Here is an 8,408-nt window from a genome sequence, read left to right on the forward strand (position 1 = left end):
TGACTTCTAAATAAAAGGCAGGCATGCCAATTAAGCTTCAGTGTTCCAGAATGTGCTATTAGATCAAATCATTATTTGCTAGGAGTTCATTTTCATTCTGTGATGCTTGAGTCTTGTGTTTGAGCGACGTGGAGCGTCGCGCTGTGTGTGTGTTTGTGTGTGTGTGTGAGTGTGTGTGTGTGTGTGTGTGTGTGTGTGTGTGTGTGTGTGTGTGTGTGTGTGTGTGTGTGTGTGTGTGTGTGTGTGTGTGTGTGTGTGTGTGTGTGTGTGTGTGTGTGTGTGTGTGTGTGTGACAAATTGGTTCTGGCATCACACTGAAATTGCTTGTCGCTGTCAGCGTTGCTGCGTCAAACTCTGCTAACTGCCATCATGCTACCATGCTATATGTCTGTCTATACACGTTACTGTGCAAAAGTCTTGGGTCACCATCAGCTTTGTTTAATACAATGGAACCTCCATTTACGAACTTATTTGCCTCTTAAACATGATTTGTAAACCGAAAACTTTGTACAGTGACGCAGAGTTCCCCAAAAACGTCAGTGTAAATATGAATAATTGGTTCAAGCCTTGACAAAAGTCCTTATTTTCTTTAAAAAAAACTGCACACTTTGAAAACACTATAACGTCAGATATTTAAATTTTTTAAATTTTTTTATTAATCAATCCAACAAAACAATACACAGCAATACCATAACAATGCAATCCAGTTCCAAAAACCAAACCCAACCCAGCAACACTCAGAAGTGCAATAAACAGAGCAATTGAGAGGAGACACAAACACCACACAGAACAAACCAAAAGTAGTGAAACAAAAATGAATATTATCAACAACGGTATCAATATTAGTAACAATTTCAACATAGCAGTGATTAAAAATCCCTCATTGACATTATCATTAGACATTTATAAAAAAAAGAACAATAGTGTCACTTGCATCGCATCTCATAAGCTTGACAACACACTGTGTCCAATATTTTCACAAAGATAAAACAAGTCATATTTTTGCTTCATTTAATAATTAAAATTAAAAATCTGGGTTAGGGTTAAAGGTTAGGGTTAGGGTTAGGGTTAGGGTTAACCCTAACCCTAAACCTAACCCTAACCTTATAAAAACTGAGGCTTTCCTCAAGACACCTCTTTCGATCTTCTCTTTTTGGCATTTTTTTCATAATTCTGAATTATGTAAATCTGTCTATGAATGTTCTCCTTCGTTAGGTCATTGTAATCTCAGGGCATTTAATCGATCACACCTGGACTGTTTGGTTTGTCTTGGAAAAATATTTTGCCTCTCATCCAAGTAGGTTTCATCAGTTCGTGCTCATAGACTTAGATTGGTCAGATCTAGTCTTAGACTTAGATTAGTCAGATCTAGTCTATATTTATACTCCAAAAACCAGGAGGGTGTGCCTGGGCAAGGATGGTTTCGCCCTATCGTAGTGAGAAAACTGTTTTGATGCAAACGAGCAATCCTACTGTCAAAGCCAACAACAGTCGTTGGAGTGTAATTTCTCCTCGTTAGCATTGAGGTATTGTGTGGCAGAACGATCGCTGTGGATCGACTACTATCAGTCCAAAATAGTCGGAATCACCCACGTTAAAATTCCATTCAGTTGTAAACAAATGGCATTCTGGTCACCTTCTGTGAGCAGAATGTTTCTAACTCTGGTTATTTGTTGGAGGATACATTGCAGAGTCTTTTAGGAATGGTTGAAAGGACGGTGAGACAGGTGGTGTCACAGACCACCTCCGCTGTTCAGGGATGGTTTTTCAACCTTGACATAGATGGCTTCCCTCACTCCTATTTCGTACCATCCATCCTCTCAGTCCAGAATCTGTACATTTTTGTTCTCAAAGGAGTGCTGTTTCTCCCTGAGCCTTAGCCTGAATATTTTGCCTGTCTATGCTGTGCCGTGCGTCGGTTTAGTGGTTGTTTTGTTTCCCCAATATATGAATCAGTGCATTCATCATTACACTGGATTATTTTGGACCGGTAGTATTAGTTGATCCACAGCGATCGTTATGCCACACAGTATCTCAATGCTAACGAGGGGAAATTACGCTTCAAACGACTGTCATTGTCATGATCTGTGGTCTGGATCATGTTTTGGTGTGTTATGTTCTGTTAGTTTGGACTCCCTTAGTTCCTGTTGTGTGCACTCCTGGGTTTATTTTGGTCACCATGGGGATTAATTGGGTTCACCCGCCTCTGGTTTGTGGTACCACGCTCAGCTGCTGTCAACCACTAATCAGAGAGCTACTTATTCACCTTGCTCGCCACGTTCAGTCTGGCGTCATTGTTCGCTTCATGCCTGGTCCACATAAGATTGGTTTGCTTCATACATTGTCCACGTAAAATTTGTTGTCCATAGTCTATGCTAAGTGTTAGTTCCAAGTGCGATCAGCACGTTGTGCCTTCGCCTTGTGTTCCGTTTTTGTACTACTTTGAGTTTTGACAATTAAATCATGTTTTTACCTGCACGCCTTGTCCGGAGTTGTCCGTTTGCATCCGGGAGGAACGACCCCGCAGTAAGCTGCAACCCCAGATGTGACAGAATGACGCCAGCATTCAGTTGCCCCGCAGCGGACGTCGAGGAGATGGTTGAAGGTACGTGGGAGGTGTTGCGCGCAATGGAGGCTCAGACACTCCGCCATTCCCCCATGGAGCGCCAGGACCTGATGTGGGGTCCTAACGGCACGCTGGTCCCGATCAGCTCCATGTGGCCCGGGGACGTTGCCGCGCCACTGCGGTATCGGACGTGTCGGCGAGGACTGAAGCCGTCCAGAAGGGCTTCGCTTCGCGGTCAGGACGCGTCGCTCCTGCAAGCTCCTCCTCCTCCGGACCAAAAAAGGCTGCAGGCAGCCCAGTCGTCTTCCCCTGATGACGACACTCTGCCCACTGCTGATGACCAGGATTTTTTTTTTCTGAATTCCGTTTTTTTCTGACAGTTCCAAAAATATATGAGATACTCACATTTTTGGAGTAGACTCTTATCAATCAATCAATCAGTCAATCAATCAATCAATCAATCAATCAATCAATCAATCAATCAATCAATCAATCAATCAATCAATCAATCAAAGTTGACTTATATAGAGCCCTTAATCACAAATGTCTCAAAGGGCTGTCCAAGTCACAACGACATTCTTGGGTCAGATCCCACGTCAGGGCAAGAAACAACTGTACCCAATGGGAGCAACAAGAAACCTTGAAAGGGACCGCATATGTGGGGACCCCCCTGGGTGACCGGTGCAATGGATGTGGAGTGGATACAGTTAATAATGTGAGAGTCCAGTCCAGAGTGGGACCAGCAGGGGATCCTCTTGCATGTAGACACGTCGGGGCACAGAGACGTCACTGACTGATACATAAGGAATTTGTCACCCCGGGTCTCGACTTTATAATGTGAAAGTCCAGTCCATTGGGAGACCAGCTGGGGATCATGTTGAATTGAGACAAGTCAGCAGCGCAGAGACGTTACCAACTGATGCACAGAGGAGCGGTCCACCCCGGGTCCCCACTTTGCACAGCTAGCACTTCATCCGTGGTCACCTGATAACCTCTCCCTCTTAAAACCACTAGAATTCTGTCATAGAGACTTTGAGAGAGATCTTTGACTGAATTTTTCGCAGAAGGTCCTTAAAAACATCAGATCGGTTCTGTAACTCTGAACAATTACATAGACCAAACTCAAATGTCTACTGTAAAGGACACTGGTTCTCCGGAATGTACAAAGTACGATTAATAGTGAAGGAAGAAGTCCTGCCCCCGCCTCCCCAGGCTTTAGCTTTCTGGGAATTATACTTTCTTTGAACTCTTATTAAGCTAGCAAAACTTGAAATTATTGTAAAAAAGCTAAACAAAAGAACTTTTAAAAGCACACAATACAATTTTGAAATTAGCACAGTAGCTAACAAAATGACTTTTCTGGTGTCACAGATAAATAACCCAGGCCACAATTAGGGATGGGGATTGATCAAAAGCATACTTGCCAACCCTCCCGTTTTTATCGGGAGAATCCCGATATTCAGCGCCTCTCCCGACAACCTCCCGACAGAGATTTTCTCCCGACAAACTCCCAGTATTCAGCCGGAGCTTGAGGCCACGCCCCAAAAAAAAAAGTCTGCCGCAGCTGCGATTGTACCTGACCAGCCTCCGGGTACAAGTACTGGTAAAATGAGTAGATGAGTGTTGTGTGTGTGTGTGTGTATATGTGTAAATAAATGATCACTAAAATTCAAGTATTTCTTTTATATATATATATATATATATATATATATATATATATATATATATATATATATATATATATATATATATATATATATATATATATATATATATATATGTAACGGTGTAGAAACAGACGTTCATTATGCTTGATTAAATTATGAATGAAGTGTTGCAACAGCGCCTGTTGCTGGCGAGAAGTGGTATGTACTTTACCTGCGAGAAGTGCTCAGAACTGTGCCTTCCAACTGATAATCCTGTGACCCAAGTGGACTCACAGTCTCACAATTTGCACTGTTTTGCAGGACACTGTAATAAAATAAATTCATAATCCACCTGGTGCCAGTGATATGTTGAAGCGACAGCAGTGTGGAGCTGCATTTTGCCACATACAGTTGTGGACCGTCACATATATATATATATATATATATATATATATATATATATATATATATATATATATATATATATATATATATATATATATATATATATATATATATATATATATAGCTAGAATTCACTGAAAGTCAAGTATTTATATATATATATATATATATATATATATATATATATATATATATATATATATATATATATATATATATATATATATATATATATATATGAAATACTTGAGTTGGTGAATTCTAGCTGTAAATATACTCTCCTCTTAACCACGCCCCTAACCACGCCCCCCGCCCCAACCACGCCCCCCCCCCCCCCCCCCCCCCGACCAAGGCCCCCCCCCCTCCCTCCCGATATTGGAGGTCTCAAGGTTGGCAAGTATGATCAAAAGTCATCAAAAAGAGCACACCTTAAAATAATTAAACTATGGGACAGGCCACAAGGTCCAAAAAGAAAAGTTAAGACAAAACAATAAATACCAAGAATAAAACATCTGGACTTGTCTTGCATCTGATTTGTTGTTTGATTTCATCTGTCAGGTTCCAAAGCACTTTAGGGTCATATTCATGGTCAGTTGTGTTGGATTAGTTGTGAATTTGAAGGAGCTTTGATTCAAGGTGACAGCTGACAGACACTACAGTCATGCTCTTGACCAGCCAGATGGAATGCTCAAGGATGCATGCTACTAAAACTAGTTTATATGCTACTTCTTTTACTTTGGAATTCATGTAAGATGTGATCCTACGTTTTGATCTTCTTACCAATAATTGCTGTCACTAGCCATTAATCACAAGACCTTAATGAGACCACGCCTGAAAGATATAAGGCACTTCTTTTATCTGGATGCTTTCGCATGATTTAAGATGGTGCCAACATTTGACTTGACAGGGGATATTTGACTGATGACAGGTGGAAATGTTGGGCATGTGCCTTCAGCCTGGCAGCTCAAACAAGCAGCAAGGTGGAAATAAACAAAGCTGATGTTAAAAGAAAATCCGACTTAAAAGGGAACAGCACTTTTTTTGGGCAATTTTCCTATGGTTCACAATCATTACGAGAGATGAGAACAAACATGTCTTTTTTGGGGAGTGTGGGGGGGGGGCGGGGGGGGGGTTTAAAGATGATAAAAAACCCTTAAAAGATGTGACCAATGAGAGTCACCGTTGTAGCCTTCAAAGCAACATCAGAACCCTCCATCGTTTTAATATACACACTGCAATATAGTAACAGACACCTTCATAACAATATGTAATATGTACAATATACACACTGCAAGTATATATATCATGTAGTAACAGACACCTTCATAACAATAAGTAATATGTACAATATACGCACAGCAATGTAGTAAAAGACACCTTCATAACAATATGTAATATGTACAATATACACACTGCAAGTATATATATAATGTATGACAGAGACCTTCAAAACAATATGTAATATGTACAATATACACACTGCAAGTATATATATCATGTAGTAACAGACACCTTCATAACACTATGTAATATGTACAATAGACACATTGCTAGTATATATATATATATATATATATATATATATATATATATATATATATATATATATATATATATATATATATATATATATATATATATATATATATATATATATATATATATATATATATATATATATATATATACACAGTTTATATATATAATGTAGTAACAGACACCTTCATAACAATATGTAATATGTACAATATACACACTGCAAGTATATATATATTGTAGTAACAGAGACCTTCAAAACAATATGTAATATGTACAATATACACACTGCAAGTATATATATATATATATATATATATATATATATATATATATATATATATATATATATATATATATATATATATATATATATATATATATATATATATATATATATATATATATATATATATATATATAATGTAATAACAGACACCTTCATAACAATATGTATTATGTACAATATACACACTGCAAGTATATATATAATGTAGTAACAGACACCTTCATAACAATATGTAATATGTACAATATACACACTGCAAGTATATATATCATGCAGTAACAGACACCTTCATAACAATATGTAATATGTACAATATACAGTATACATATATGTTTATATATATATGTATATATGTATATATATATACATATATATGTATACATATATATACATACATATGTATGTATATATATATGCATACATGTGTATATATATATATATATATATATATTATATATATATATATATGTATATATATATGTATACATATATATATACATATGTATGTATATATATATGCATACATATGTATATATATATATATATATATATATATATATATATATATATATATATATATATATTTAATATATACATATACACACACACATATATATGTATATATATATATATACATATATATATATATATATATATATATATATATATATATATATATATATATATATATGTATATATATATATATATATATATATATATATATATATATATAGCAGTCCACTTGTTTCTCTTTAGTAGTACTACTGTACTTTGGTAGTACTCCAGTCCATGTTGTTACATCGTTTACTTTCACGTCACTGTAGAAAAAGAAATACTGTAAAGAATGTCCGTCTTCTATTTTTATATGTTTGTTCTAACAAAACCAAAGTTGTCCAGTCAGCACTTTTGTCTCCGAAATAAAATAAGTTTCTGTTTTAAATTAAAAAAAAAAAAAAAAGTCTTCTTTTTATTTTTACACCAACAAAAATAACTTTTTTTCTTTGCTTTCGTTGACAAATAACAAACAAGGTGGATTTTTGTTGTTGCTTTTTCTTTGCATTTTCACTGCAGGACAAGAACTCCCAAGATGAAGATTGAAGAAAAAACACATTTTAATGGTAATACTAGTAATAATAGTAGTAATACTATGCTAATGGGGAAAGTAATAGCGTGGCTCGGGTGATGGAGCAACTCGAGGGTTCCAGGTTCGATCCTCGCTTCTACCATCCAAGTCACTGCCGATGTGTCCTTGGGCAAGGCACCTGCTTTCCCTTCACTTATTAACAGTAATCATCATAGTAATAAGTACTTAAAGGTAGAAAAGGACTACTGTGTACAATAAAAACAATGTAATACTTATATATGCATGTTGAGAATAATACATAAATGCTTCATTTCAAAGAATAAATAACAATAAAAGTAATAAATAACAGAATGTGTGACCATTAAATATCTGAATGTAAATAAGTGTTGATATTATGAAGTAAAAAGAGAATGTTATAACTAAATGTATGTTTAATTTACATTTTGTACTTTAATGTTACATAACAAATACGTATAATATACTGCAATTTAATAAAGAGTGTTATTTTTAGCAAGGTACTTGTGTTGTACCCTGCATGTACTTGATGTACTCTTACTTCCAAGTGACTTTGTCAAGTACTAGTAAAGGAAGAAATGATCAAGTACTTTTTGTGTGTTTTGGAGAAGTACACATTTGGAGTGTTTACTTTTGTCCTGAGATGAAGATAAACGTCTGTCATTCATCATGAAGACACGTTATGAATGTGAACATGACCAAAGTAGGCGTGTCCACAAAGAAAGAAGGAAGGGGGGCGGAGCCTCTTTCATTTTGTGATGTTAAAGGCCTTCTGAAAGCCACTACTACCGACCACGCAGTCTGATAGTTTATATATCAATGATGAAATCTTAACATTTCAACACATGCCAATATGGCCGGGTTAA

Source organism: Entelurus aequoreus, linkage group LG10 (genome assembly GCF_033978785.1).
Source record: "Entelurus aequoreus isolate RoL-2023_Sb linkage group LG10, RoL_Eaeq_v1.1, whole genome shotgun sequence".
NCBI classification, from domain to species: domain Eukaryota; kingdom Metazoa; phylum Chordata; class Actinopteri; order Syngnathiformes; family Syngnathidae; genus Entelurus; species Entelurus aequoreus.